This window comes from Mustela nivalis (assembly GCF_964662115.1).
Source record: "Mustela nivalis genome assembly, chromosome: 15".
Taxonomy (NCBI): domain Eukaryota; kingdom Metazoa; phylum Chordata; class Mammalia; order Carnivora; family Mustelidae; genus Mustela; species Mustela nivalis.
Window position 1 is genome coordinate 65,069,145 of NC_139034.1, and position 13,728 is coordinate 65,082,872.

At 33.5% G+C, this 13,728-nt stretch overlaps 1 protein-coding gene across 9 annotated transcripts in view; it reads right to left on the reverse strand.

Moving 5' to 3' along the window:
* The window catches only part of LOC309849073 (uncharacterized protein), a 414,440-nt gene that overhangs the window by 163,734 nt on the left and 236,978 nt on the right, over positions 1-13,728 (reverse strand). Inside the window, exon 4 of one of the 9 annotated variants that reach the window (XR_014303469.1) lies at positions 1,690-1,869. The exons of the other annotated variants lie outside the window; for them this stretch is intronic. The gene's annotated coding sequence lies outside the window, so the exon portion shown is untranslated. Of the gene's footprint in view, positions 1-1,689; positions 1,870-13,728 lie in introns of those variants that run through there. 9 annotated transcript variants of the gene reach the window in all.

The following is a 13,728-nucleotide window of genomic DNA, read 5'->3' on the forward strand; positions in this document are numbered from 1 at the left end:
TGATGAAAATTTTAATGATGACTTGAGTGAAACATTTGTTGGAAGTTCACTGACTGAATTTCTTGGAGGCTAGGATTGTATTTTATTGTATTTTTATTTTTATTTTTGTATCTTGTACAATGCCTGCTGTATTATGGATGCACAATTAATGCTTGTTGAATGATTTAAAAACATGGAATCAGGTAAAAAATAATAGATGGTTAACTTTACCATTCTCTACAACTGTTCCCTAGGAAAGGGGAATATATTAACCTTTCATATCTGGAATACTTGGTGCAGATCTCCAAATTCTCTCCATTGTTCTAGAAGAATGACAAATCTTCTGTTGTACAAGAAAAAAAAAAGTCCCCCAAGAACCTGGTTCTTTAAGATCACTTCAGACTAGAATAAATTATCACCTTGAAAAAAATCAGTAATGTCCAAAATGGACTCCTGTGGATGACCAGAGCACCACGAAGGAAAGGGAGGCGGAGTTAGTCACATTACCCTGACTCAGATAGTTATTGCAGACAAGTGAGAATATATCATCCCCACAGTGGTTCCTCCTATTTGGCGCAAAACACACATATTGCACTCTCTAACATCAGTGATTTATTGTTCTAATTTTCTATCACTGTCCTTATTGAAAATAAGAATAAGAGCTCAATAAAGTGTGTTTGTGCCTTTTTATTTTGCTATAAAGATGAACAATTGGCTTGTTTGGTTGACTGAAAATATATGCAATTGATGTTTATGTTTCATTTCATACTCTGGGTTCTTACATTCTTATACTTTTCTCAGAATACTTTCATGCTCACTAGGCGTCTTAAATCCAATAGAGCCATGTTAGATAATAAATATTTACCTCTCTTTTGTTATTGTCACTTCAAAACCTAGGCGATATAGATAGGCTTGTTTTAGTAGATTTCACCCTTCTCCCTTGTTTTCTTTTCCTACAGGAGTTTTTGATACTGCATTGAATGTTTTCAAAATCCTGACAGAAAGGAATCTTCAGGATTCACACGCACACAAAAGTGTAATTCCTTAACTCATAAGTTTTTTCTTAAATGCTTGAGTCAATTTTCATATTCATTATGAATACCTTTAAAATTAAACATAGAATATTAAGTTTGATAATATTTACAGAGAACTATAGCCTATTATGAATATTCTTATGGTGGAAAATGCCAGCAGACATGATTGGACAGTATTTATTCATGTAGCATTTGTATCTCCTTGTCAGATTAACGGTATTCATAGCTACATCAGTCTGATTTGTCAATTTAAGGACTTTATTTGGGTACTAAATTTTGCAAAGCATCAAGGGTCACCACTTAAAGGATCTGTATGAAGTATATCACATATGATAGCTTAGTAATATTTATTTTATTTTCAAGAAAGTGCAGCTCTAGTCCCAAACACACCTCGCTACAGTTGTAGTAAATGAAGGGCACTTTCTCATCCAGATTCTCCTGTCCTGGGTCATAGAAATGTCAACTTAGCCCTTTGCTATTACATGTCAGCATTTCCTGATCTTGCTCCCCACTTGAGTTATTGAATTATTCTGAATTACAAATGACTTTATTATACTAGAAAAATTATAATTATTCTTGGTCTCCTAATTTTTCTCGAAATTAGGTATTTAAAAAACCAGAAGGACATATATTTACCTATAATGTCAAGAAATAATTCCCTCATTAAACAGTAAACCCATATACAACCCACTTTTATTTAAAAACAAATATTCTTCACAACTGCATAATTTTACGCAATTTCCTTGTACTTCATTCCTACTTGTTCTGCTTCCTTCTCCTTGTGCTTTTCTCACTGAATGCTCCATCCCTTACTTCGTCTTTGTCCTTTCCTCCCTCTCTTCCCATTAAACTCTTTCTACAAAAAAAACAAAAAACAAAAAAACCGAGACTAAAGATAATGTTATATGAAAATTTTAAAACTTCAGGCAGCATTGTTGCAATGTGATTAATTTTAAATTTCGAGGCCATAAAATCCTGTGAAAACGGATGGCATCAAAGCTGAAGTGCAATGCTCACCCACGCTGAGGAAGGAGATGAGAGCAAATAACATGGACTGTTAGTCAATGGTCTTCAAATCCAAGGAAAGCTCATGTCCCCTTGTACAGCGTTGTAACTCTTTCTAGTGATGAGCAAGATTAACTGGAAGCCTTTCAAGCACTTTGATTTCCATGCTGAGTGACAATAAGATATAGTTGCAAAAGTCAAGATTTTAACTAGAACTTGGCCACAGGCAATTCCTCTTTGGTGTGCTCTATCTTTAATATTATTTACCTTCTAGATCCTTCTTAAACCTCCCATTTATAAGGAGAATATAATGGGCTTTTTATCCAACTTGACATGTTTGGTCCAGTAATTGCACCATTCAGTTCAGTTATATTGAATGTAAGTACTAATATATCAGGGATTGATTTTACCCTTAAAACATTTGTTTTCTATTTTCCCTGCCTAGCAAGTTCCTTTCTCTCTTCTTTTCTACTTCCCTTTTAATTAATCTTTATTATTAAAAAAAAAAAATTCCCTTTTGTAAGCCTAAAGTCTTTTAATGCAATCTTTTAGCATTCTTAAATGATTAGAAGTTTACAATAAGCAACTGATATTTTACCTCTTCCTGTGCAGTGCAAGAATCTTGGAACACTCCTGCCTCCTTAGTTATATGCCAGTTTTATAATATAATATATATTTGCATATATAGGCATATGGATCTAGTTAAATATATATTAGATATATGTTAAATATAATACTGCCAGAATTGTTTTATGCAACCACTATGTGTTTATACTTACCTTCATATTTACCATTCCATTGGTTTTTGTTTTCCTGCATCTCCTAGGTTCCTTTAGGTTAATTTTCTTTTGGCCTGAAAACCACCTAATTATATCCTATTAAAAAAATGTTAGTAATAAATTTTCTCAGGTTTGGCTTTCTGAAAATATATTGATTTCTCTTTCTATCTTAAAAAATATTCTTGCTGGTGAGAAAACTCTAGGTTGAGGTATTGTCTTTCAGTATTTTAAAGATATTACCACTGCTTTTTTGGATTTCATAGTGGTTGATAAAACAGACACAAGTCTGTATGTTATGGTTTTAAAAGAAAGAAGTAACTCTGGGTCATTTCCTTTACTTGCTACTTAAAAAATTTGTTTTGTTTCCTTTAGTCTTCATTTGTTGAAGTACATAATTAGATGAGGCTTGTCAATCATCTGTAAAACTTTTCTGTTGATTTCTTAATTTTGGCTATTTTATTTTTCAGTTCTAAAATTACCATTTGGTTTCTTTATAGAATTTTAATTTCCCTTTCAAAAATTCAAACATATTTTTACATCTCAGTGTATATACCAACCAAAGTAATTTCAAAATCTTTGTTGGATCGCTTATTCAGTATTACTTTGGCTTACTTTTATTATATATTTTTTCTTTTGTTTTTCATTGTCTTTTAACTTGTTCAAGTATGTAGTTATTTTGTACTGAGTGACAGGAGTTGTATTCCTTCAATGGTATGTGAGGTCTGAGATAAGGTTATTTTCTTCCGAAGAGATTTACTCTGGCTTCCGGAAATAAAAAAGGGGTGCCAGCAATCTGGCATCTCATTGCCCTTTGAGATGAGTAATCCTGAAAATTGGGCTTCAGACTCTATGAGGGGAGATTTACTGCTCATTTACCCTAATTGCCTGAAGATAAGATACAGTTTTGGGGTCTTAACTGAAAATATAGGGAATTAGTAGCTGTTTCTCCATGGCAGAAGTTGGACCTTGTTTCTCTAATCCTGAAAGGTTGTCCAAAATGCTGCTCATTTTTTTGCTTTTTAGTATGTCTTTCTGAATTAGTAGATAGCCCTAAAAGAAGATTGTCTTCAGTCTTAACCTTTCTAGGTTCTTACTATCCCTGATATGTTTGTCTGGCAATATTTCACTACATTGTTTCCTTTTTAGAACTTTCGAGCAGATTTCTTAAATAATTTGACCAGATTTTTTAGTTGCCCACAGCAATAAATTTTACACTCATTAACTAGTTCTTCCTTATCAGATGCAGTTCTTCCTCTTCTCTAGTTAAAACTCGCTCACTTGATGATCTTAGTTTCTTGTCTTTTAAAATAATTGATAAACACCCCAAATTTGAATTTATACATCTTGTGAAATCAAAATATAGCTACTTATAGTCAGCTATTAGTTATCGCCACCTAAATGTCTCATAAATGTTAAATGAATGCTGCCAAAACCAAATTTCAAATGAAACCAAAATTCCTCCTGAAATGAATCCCTCTACAGTTTTTCCATGTCAGTTAATTGGAATTCCAAAATCTCAGTGGTGGAGGACAAAAATTTATGGAGTCTTTATTGACGTTTCTCTTTTCTCATACACTCATACACATTGACTTGTCTCTGAAGGTACTAGCAAGACCTTATAGAATATATAAAATATATAAAGAGAAATATAAAAGCTTACTGAGTGGGAGATCCTCATACTTAGAGCAATTAAGTCTTTTCTATATCCAAATATACATCTCAAATTCCCATGACAAAATATGATAACTGGTAACATACACTAGAGTATATATTTCCTATTCAGAAAAGAATAAAAATTCTGTTTGTTTGTTTTAGCTTATAACTATAATATGATGTACTTTGACTTCCTGACTTCATTCAATACCTAGCCATCCTGCAGACTTATAAAAAGACTTTTGGCTTTAACTTAATTCAACATAAAAGGTCTGTATCTTATTTTAATGCCTGTTGCCAAGACTGAAATTCTTTATATTTTCTTCATCAGTTTGCTCAGACTCAGTTTAATCACGACTCATCATTCTGAACTATCTTTCAAACCCTTAGAAACGAATTAAAGGAAGGGATCAGTGAGGGAATTACTCTGTGTTCACTCTTTGAGAGGCCAATTTATTAATGTGTTCTAATTTAAAAGAAACCCTTTCATCCAAAATAAAGGTCCTTGTGATAATATATACCACTATAACAAATTCCATACATTATTATTAAAATATAGGGTACCTAACAGTGGGATTCAAAATAAGGGAAAATTACAAGAATAATGACACTACTCTATTTAAAAGCAAAGCAGCCTTCTATGCAAGCAGGATCTCTGAAAAAAAAAAAAAAAATGTGGATTTTGTTAACTAAGTCCCTTAATTTAATTCACACCGAAATGGGCCTGAAGCTGCAATTGGGAGCGGAGTAGCAGAGAACTAAATTCCCCTGCACTCCAGGATGAGAATCCAGTTTCAGGGAGACAAAGAAAAACAACAACAACATTAAAATGGTAAGTTGCTGGAACATTCACTTTGTAAAGTTATTTGCTAAGTGATTTAGCAGTATCACAGCTCTACTCTTATCTTTTCCCCACCTCGTCTTCCTGTCTTTCATGCTTCAGGGTAGCTGGAAATAGGATCAAGTTTGGCAAATGGAAAGTTGGCAGATATGTAGATAATCAGGGGAAGCTATGTAGTTTCATGACTGGGTCAACTTCATGCGCAGGATCATGAGATGATTCACACCCTAAATTAATTCAGGGTAGTACAAACTTATAGATGTATTAATCAAGACAAGACAGTAAATGTATCCCAACCACCGCAGAAATTATTAGAAATCTAGTGTAGGCCCTGAACTCAATATATGTCATTAAACATGAGAGTTAAAGTCAATCACATTTGACTTGCAAAAAACGTATGTTGTGATTTAAGTGAATGTTTGAGGTATAAATGATTTACCAAAGGAATTAGGATGATCAAGTTTTATGTCCTCTTTGATATGAGAAACAGGCAGAAGAAAAGTCATTAAATTTCCTTATTATCTAGAGCCCACTGACAAGCCCTTGGAAAGGCAGTGACATTCCTCTAGGAACTCAACTGCCTCCACCTTAATACTTTGCCAATGGCAAAAGGCAATCCTAGACTTACTGCCTCCCACCCCAACCAGAATTCTGTAAGTCTACTTTAACATATAAAAATTCCTTGGAAACTTCCTTTATTTCTAAACCTTCCAAGATACGTGCTGGCAGTCATCCCCAAGCATATGGCCCACTGATATACATCTGAAGGGTCTCATAACTAAGGTTTTATTAGACGGTATTAAATGACCTTTTCCCAACAACAGCTAGCTCCTGGAAACCTTGCTTCTAAAATTCCTTAGAGACTTACCTGTTATCCCTGACCCCCTCCCAACTTGCAAATATATAATGGACCATTCTTCACAACCTCCGGGGCAGCCATTCTTACGGCCCATGGGTCCTGCCCCCACGCTTTAATAAAATCACCTTTTTGCACCAGAGACATCTCAAGAATTCTTCCAGACCTCACCTATATCCAAAAGTTCATCATCTTTATCCCCATCAGACAAAATGAGTTGGCCAAATTCAGATATGGTGGAAAATTTATATATTAGTAGCAAAAGGTATTTTTTTGCTTAAGAGAACCAATTTTTAGGAACTGAAAAAAAAATACACGTTTGTTCCTACTCACCTTCAAACCTGAAATAAAATACACAGCAGTATTTGTGACCCTTTGTCAGGAAAGCTGGACTGGTAATGATGTGGTTTTGGAATATAAGTGAGGTTCAGTGGGGTGGAGTCCAGAGCCGGCAGCCAAGAAAGAATTTTTGAGACGTCTGTGTTGCAAAATGGTAGTTTATTAAAGCAAGGGGACAGTACCCATAGCCATGAAGAGTGGCTGCAACAGGGTTGTCAGGGGTGGTTGATTATGTACTAAGGGGTTGGTGGAGGGTTTTTGAAAGGAGGAGTTTTGAAAGAACTTTCACATGCTAAAGAGGACCTACTAGATACCCAAGGCCTTGCCATTGTCAAGTTAAGGTTTACCACTCTAGTAAGGCATTAACATTACAATAGTTGGGAACTTCCTGGAGGAATATTACACTCTGCTGTCTTCAATTATCTGTCAGTGGGCTATTGGTTATAAGGACATTTAAATGTATCTACATTCCCTTCTGGAAGCTAAGGTTATTGACAGAAATGCTTTGTTCTTGTGGATTGCTAAAACATATGTAAACTGTGGGAGATTCTGGTCTTGCAGGATTGTGATCTTAAACAAAGTTTAACTCTTTGTTTTTCCTTTCCTTAGCTTTAGGGAAGCCAGGAGTGCATGAGGAATGTCATATATATCCCATGGGGGGTGGGTTGTGGCGAGTCAAATTCTGCTTTATCCTCAGCCTGCCTTCTGTTCCCTCATTAGTGGGCTGTATATGTAGAGGGAGGGCGGGGGAGGAAGGAGCACAGATAGAAAAAAGAAGAGACTATTGGTTGTTGCTGTCTTAATAATATAAAATAAAAATGTCTCTGTGTACTTTATATTTGGCAAATATTATAATACATTTTGCATTCTTTATTCCCTCTAATTTCCACAATAACCATATGAGGGTGTTGTTGATATCCTGGTTATACAAAGAGAAAACTACAATTCAGAGAGGTCATTCAGAGAGAAAACTTAAAATCCAGTATTGAGAGAACTCCTTGAAAATGACATTTTTACCAGACATATAGGAAAAGCTTTAAGGGAGATGCTATCTCCTTATGGAAAAAATTGGACCTAGAATACATACATCTTAAAGCAGGGGGAAAAAAATAAAGCTATTTTTAAAAAATTTTACCATGCACCAAGTACTGCTGAGTGCTTTACATCAATCATTTCCTTTGATAGTGCCAGCAGCCCTATGAGGTAGGTATTAATATCCTCATGTATAGAGAAGAGAATTCAATTTTTACAAAAATCTAAGCATTCCATTGAAACTAGGATTCAATCTAAGTCTGCTTAATTCTAAACTCCTAACTTCAAACTACTCTGTGCACAGCCCTCCTCTCTATTATAAAGGTAAGAACTAAGGAGTATGACTTGGAATCGGAGAGCAGATAAACTGGATGTAAAAGATCGCTTTGGAAATGAGTAATTCTGTTGAAATTCTTTTAGTATGATTTTGAAAAATAAAATCCACTAAAGTCTCTATCAACTGATAGTTATATTCAAAGCTAGTGGATGCCATTCCCATGAATCTTTAAAGCCGTTTCTATGATTAAGCTAAGTCTGTACTTTTTGCTCGAACTTTCCAGAGAGATAGGCTAATTCCAATATCATTACATATTTTCTATAGGTCACAATGCTCACATATATGAAATTAGAGATGGAAGCACAGTGTAATTTTCTTCTGGCATGCTTTACCAAAGAATATTTGCCTAAAAGAGGATTTTTTTTTTTTTTTTTGCTAGTAATACAATGATAGGAAACAATGTCATTATGGTTTCTGAAGTGGGACTGATAATATTATGTTAGGGACTGAAAGAAGATAACTTTGGATATGACAATCATTTCTGAATACACATTCAACATATTTGTCAATATATTACACAACTTGAGGCCACACCTTTTTGTGAATATGAGAACTAAGAATTAATCGGAATAGATCAGTTAACCACATGTATACTGCAGTTTATCACTTTTAAATAAAAGATAACATATAATAAACATAAATTTTAAATGTTCAAGATTATTTACACATAAGTTATCTATGTGACTCATTCTTACAATGAAATATGAGCTCCATGTGGCTCCATCAATTTGGATCCTTTACTTTCCCTGCTCAGGGAAGAGTCTGCTTTTCAGTCTGCCTGTCACTCCCCCTACTTATTCCCTCTCTCTCCCTCTCTCTCTCTGTCAAAGAAATAAATAAAATATTAAAAAACAAATACTCTCTGCATCTGCCCTTGAAGTGTTTCCAGTTTGCTGGAGGGCCAAGAGTTACTCCTATGAAAAGATTAGGAACGGATACAAGGGCATAAAAAAGCACTTAAGTACACTCAAGTGCCCAGATGTGTAATCGACATAAACTATGGGATCGCCATGAAAGAAGAGTTTAATGGGAGTTAGGGAAAAGGCAAACCATATGAAATAAGAACAATAAGGCACCATCCAAGAAGACATGGCGTTTCTTCTAAACAATAAAAATAAACTAAACTAAAATTCTCATTTTTTTCAGTCTAGAGGGGCTTACACAGAATCACACACATATTCAAAGCATTCCTGGCATTTAATCAGTCATGTTATCCTGAGTACATTATTTAATAGTCTAGAGTTTGTTTTCTCATCGGTAAAACTGCAATAATCACACCTACCACCAAAGATCAGTCTGAAAATGGAACATGCCAAGTGTCCAGCATAGACAGAGCACACTGTGAGTGCTCAGGAAATGTGCCTTCCATCTCTTCTTAGTGTGCTGCCTACAGATAACATTTAACACTGAAAAAAAGAATTAATACTGATGTATCTGCCTTGGTTGACACATAGGCTGGAACACTGAAGAGAGACTGTGCATTTTAAAATTAACCTGGGAAGAACTGTTTTATCAAATGAAAATGAGAAGAAAATAGACTCTATCAATTTATACTTATAAATATTATTATCAGTTCATTAAAATTGAAATAAAATGCAGGTTTTGGAGTTTCAGATATTTCATACTGTTACACAATAATACAGATCGATCTTCACCTCTGAGATGTAATGGGCCATGAAGTAAATGCTTAAGTTTTTACATGATTTCTCATCTGGACTGAATTAATTTAGTGCAAATTGATGCATAGCTTTAGGTTGTTCCTGGTAAAAGTCATTTATAGGAGCCTTTGTTCCATTCAATTATAAAGGCATTTTCTATTTTACTTCTAGGGGTTGATGCACTTTGCCAGGTATTAAAAGTATTCCACAGAATTTATTTACATAAATTATTATAGGAAAGTTAATATTTTCTAATATAAAACAAAATGACTCCCTTTCCCCCTAGTTTTCCAGTACTCTAAAATAAATTTTATGTGTAAGACCTCTATGTGCTTTTGTTTAAATGAAAGATACAGAGAAAGGATGGTATCTTTAAACTAGATACAACCCTTAGACAAATCCAGTAGAATGTCTATTACCAACTGCCATTTTTAAGCTATTGCTGTTTGTAGTAAGATCTCCTTTTTTTAATGCAGCTAGTACTGACAGTCCTTTATAAATAAATAATGTCTTTATTTTCTACAACCACATGGATTATTTGCACATATTTTTATCAGATATTCTTCTCACAAATATTTAAATATAAAATATACTCAAGACCCTCCTTAAGGTTATTAAATGACTCTACTTATAAGGAACTAAATTAGGACTCTAATGGATATAGTTCTTTATTAAGTCTCATTAACCCAATTTTAGTTTATGAATATTTATCACCAAACACATCAGTCTGTGATACAAAGGTACATCAAATTATGTCAATTTTTTCAAAAAGATATTATTTAATAAATTTCATAATCCTGTATGTCTGAGAATGGATAATGTTATCTTACAAAATGTTATTTCTAATTTCCCATTAAGAAACAAACAAGCATACAAAGAATATTTAAAAATTAATGAAATAAACTCTTAAAATTCAACAAATGTTATATTGTCCTGTGGAAATTGAATTTGTGATCACCCTATCAGATACCTAAAGGAAATTATTTCATGGACAAATGAACTAATATTCAAATGACAGTCACAGGCACTATAATTCCTAATAAATGCTTTTTCTCTTCAGATATAATATTTCATTCCTAAGATTAGGAAGAGTGTAATTTTTTTTTTTAATTTCTGATTCAAAATGTTGTCAGACCCACTGGACTATAGAAGGTCACAATAAATAGTTCTTTAATTACAAGACCAATAATGACAACCTTCTTGTTACCTTCGTGTTTGCTTACAACTTACACATTTAAAAGGCACAAAGTATTTTTTTTTTCTTATTCTAATGCTCTTCTTCAGAAATGTTTAAAATTGATGTATTGTTCTTAGAAGGATAATTTTCAAGGAAGGCACCCCTCACTCAGTTTACCACTTTTAAGTAAGGAATAATAACATAATAAATATAAGTAAAAAATGTTCAGTATTATTTACACATAAGTTATCGATGTGACCTATTCTTACAATAAAATATGAGCTCCATGTGGTTCCATCAGTTTGGACCCTTTACTTTCTGAATACAAATTGGACAAAGAATTCAGTTAAAGTGTAGATTTGTTGAAGCAGTTTATTTTACAGCTGTAAAGATTTCTTTAAATGGTTTTAAGATAGGTTTCACCAGCTAAAAATAATGTGAGTTAAATTAAAACAAAGGGTTTCTGAAAATAGTCAACTCTAAGTAAATCAGGATAAATGTTGAAATCTACCTGCAGTGGTCATTTTTGATTGTTCACAATTATTTTGTCTCTCTTTCCAGTGGATGGTAGGAACACATCGTTCCCTGATCCCAATTGAACTCAAGTGTGATAACTGTCAATTAAGGCAGATGTTCTGAGGATAAATGTGCTTTTCTTCATGTTTTCTTTTCCCACCAGCAGAGGGTCTAGCCAGTTTCCACATTGTGGCTGCTCTAGTAGCCTTTGCCTGGTATAACCATGAGGATGACTAAGAGCTGAGCCCCTGGTTGTCTATATTCCATGGGTTTAGAATATGAAGAAACAAATGTTTTATTCTGAAGCTGCTGAAATGTTAGGATTGTTTGTTATAGCAGATTAACTTGATCTATCTGTACCGATATTGTAGTTTTTTTTCTTTTAACACAAGTTATGTTCTAAATTCTATGATGTAAAAATGAAGAATGCACCACAACTGTGAGGTGATTTATTCTGACAATTCATACATTCAGGTGAATTTCTATTTGAACTTTACCATGAGAAGACAGAGAAGAACAAAGTAAATAATAGTGCATAACTGAGACCATAGGACATTTATAATATAAGTGTCCTGGAAACTCATTTCTGAATGTAGGTAGAGATAGCTGAAGAGTAAGTGAAGATAATATAAAAATGCTACTGACTGTTATTTGCTAACTGCCATTCCTTATGCAAATTTGTTTATTTACACTATATTTTGTGGGTCTTTGAGAATGTAAACTTTTAAGAATAAACTTTATCACTAGCCTGTTCTCAAAAACCAGAGTCTTGAAATCTATACTACATTTAATCTATAGCAATCTATTGCAATCTATTTCACAATTTGAAATGTTAAGCAACCAAAATATTCCATGCTTTGAGGAAAATATCTGAAAAAAACTTTGTAATGTAGATAATTGCTTATTCATCTGGAGCTGCTGTTGTTTCCTATATTGTCTGTTATATAACTTCAGAATCTGATGCAGTGTTTATAGTTGGGGCATTATTAAAACATTCTCCAGTTTATTTTATGCAAAGTCAGGTTTGGAAATGACCATCTCTTTTTTTTTGTGGTTTTTTCCAAAACTACAAATAAAATATGGAATATATTTTAGGTAATATTTTTAATTTCATACCACAGATGTAACTTTATAGTTGTATTAATTTGAAGAATATTCTTGAAAGGTGTGTTTTAAAAATTATTTATTCTGGGGATATAGTAGAATACCTAATTAAACAAATATTTATTGAGATTTTAGTAGGCACCAAAGTGCTAATCATCACAGCAAATAGAAAAAAAGAATAACTCTTCTAATTACTACAGTTTACATTTTTAGAGCATACAACATTACTTTTTAAAAAATGTGCCCTCATTTTGTGTCACGATTTTATTATATATTTTGTATGTTGTTTCTGATGAATATTCTCAAACACATTTTAATTGAATGAATGAGTGAGTGAGTGAGTGAGTGAGTGAGTGACTGACTGACTGACTGAATGAATGAATGAATAAGACATATGCCTTGCCCTGAGGAAGCATATAGTCTAGTACAGAACAGTCATTAAGCAAAAATATCATAGTGCAATAAGATAATTGCCATCATAGACATAATTACCAAGTTCCCAGGCAGAAGATCTAAACTAATCCTGCCAAGGGAATCAGGGCAGAACACAATGACTTCAACAAACTGGAACTTCTTTTCTTTCAGTCTGCACATATTACCATTGTTAATCAAAAAATGATCTTAAATTTTGAAAGCAATATCACACTGTTGCCTTTTTTGACCTGACTATATTCTTCCTCGAAAATTATACTTAAATCAAACTCTTAAATTATAAAGTAGAAATAATCGGTTCAGGATTTCATTGGCCCATGTGATCTCACTGAATGATTCAGGGTGTTACTAAGAGAACTCTGAAAACAGTAAGAGAGAATAAATGCTCTTTTCATAACAAAAGAGAATCATCATTATTCACGAAACTGTATCCTTGTACTTAGGGAAAAACAAAACAAAACAGACAAAAAAAAACCAAAAAAACCCTTGACTATAATGCTGGAATATAGGTCTATGATAAGAACTGAGACTGTTTTTAGAGAGTTGGAATAAATAGGTAAATCATGGGTTAGAAATGGGAAAAATCAGGGCGCCTGGGTGGATCAGTTGTTAAGCAACTGCTTTTGGCTCAGGTCATGATCCCAGGGTTCTGGATTGAGCCCTGCATCAGGCTCTCTGCTCTGTGGGAAGTCTGCTTCTTCCCTCCTCTCACTCCCCCTGTTTTTGTTCCTTCTCTGGCTATCTTTCTCCCTCTGTCAAATAAGTAAGTAAAATCTTAAGAAAAAAAAGAAATGGGAAAAAATCTGGTAAGATAATATTAGATACTAAGTGTATGGCAATGGCATAAGTATTACTGTGAGCTCACATTCCAGTAAATGCAAAATGTATGAAACGAGAACTGATTTCTACTGTATTTATCATTATTTTCTATGTAGATGTGCTTTGCCAGTGAGATAAATTATGTTTATTTTGATCCCCTCTACCTC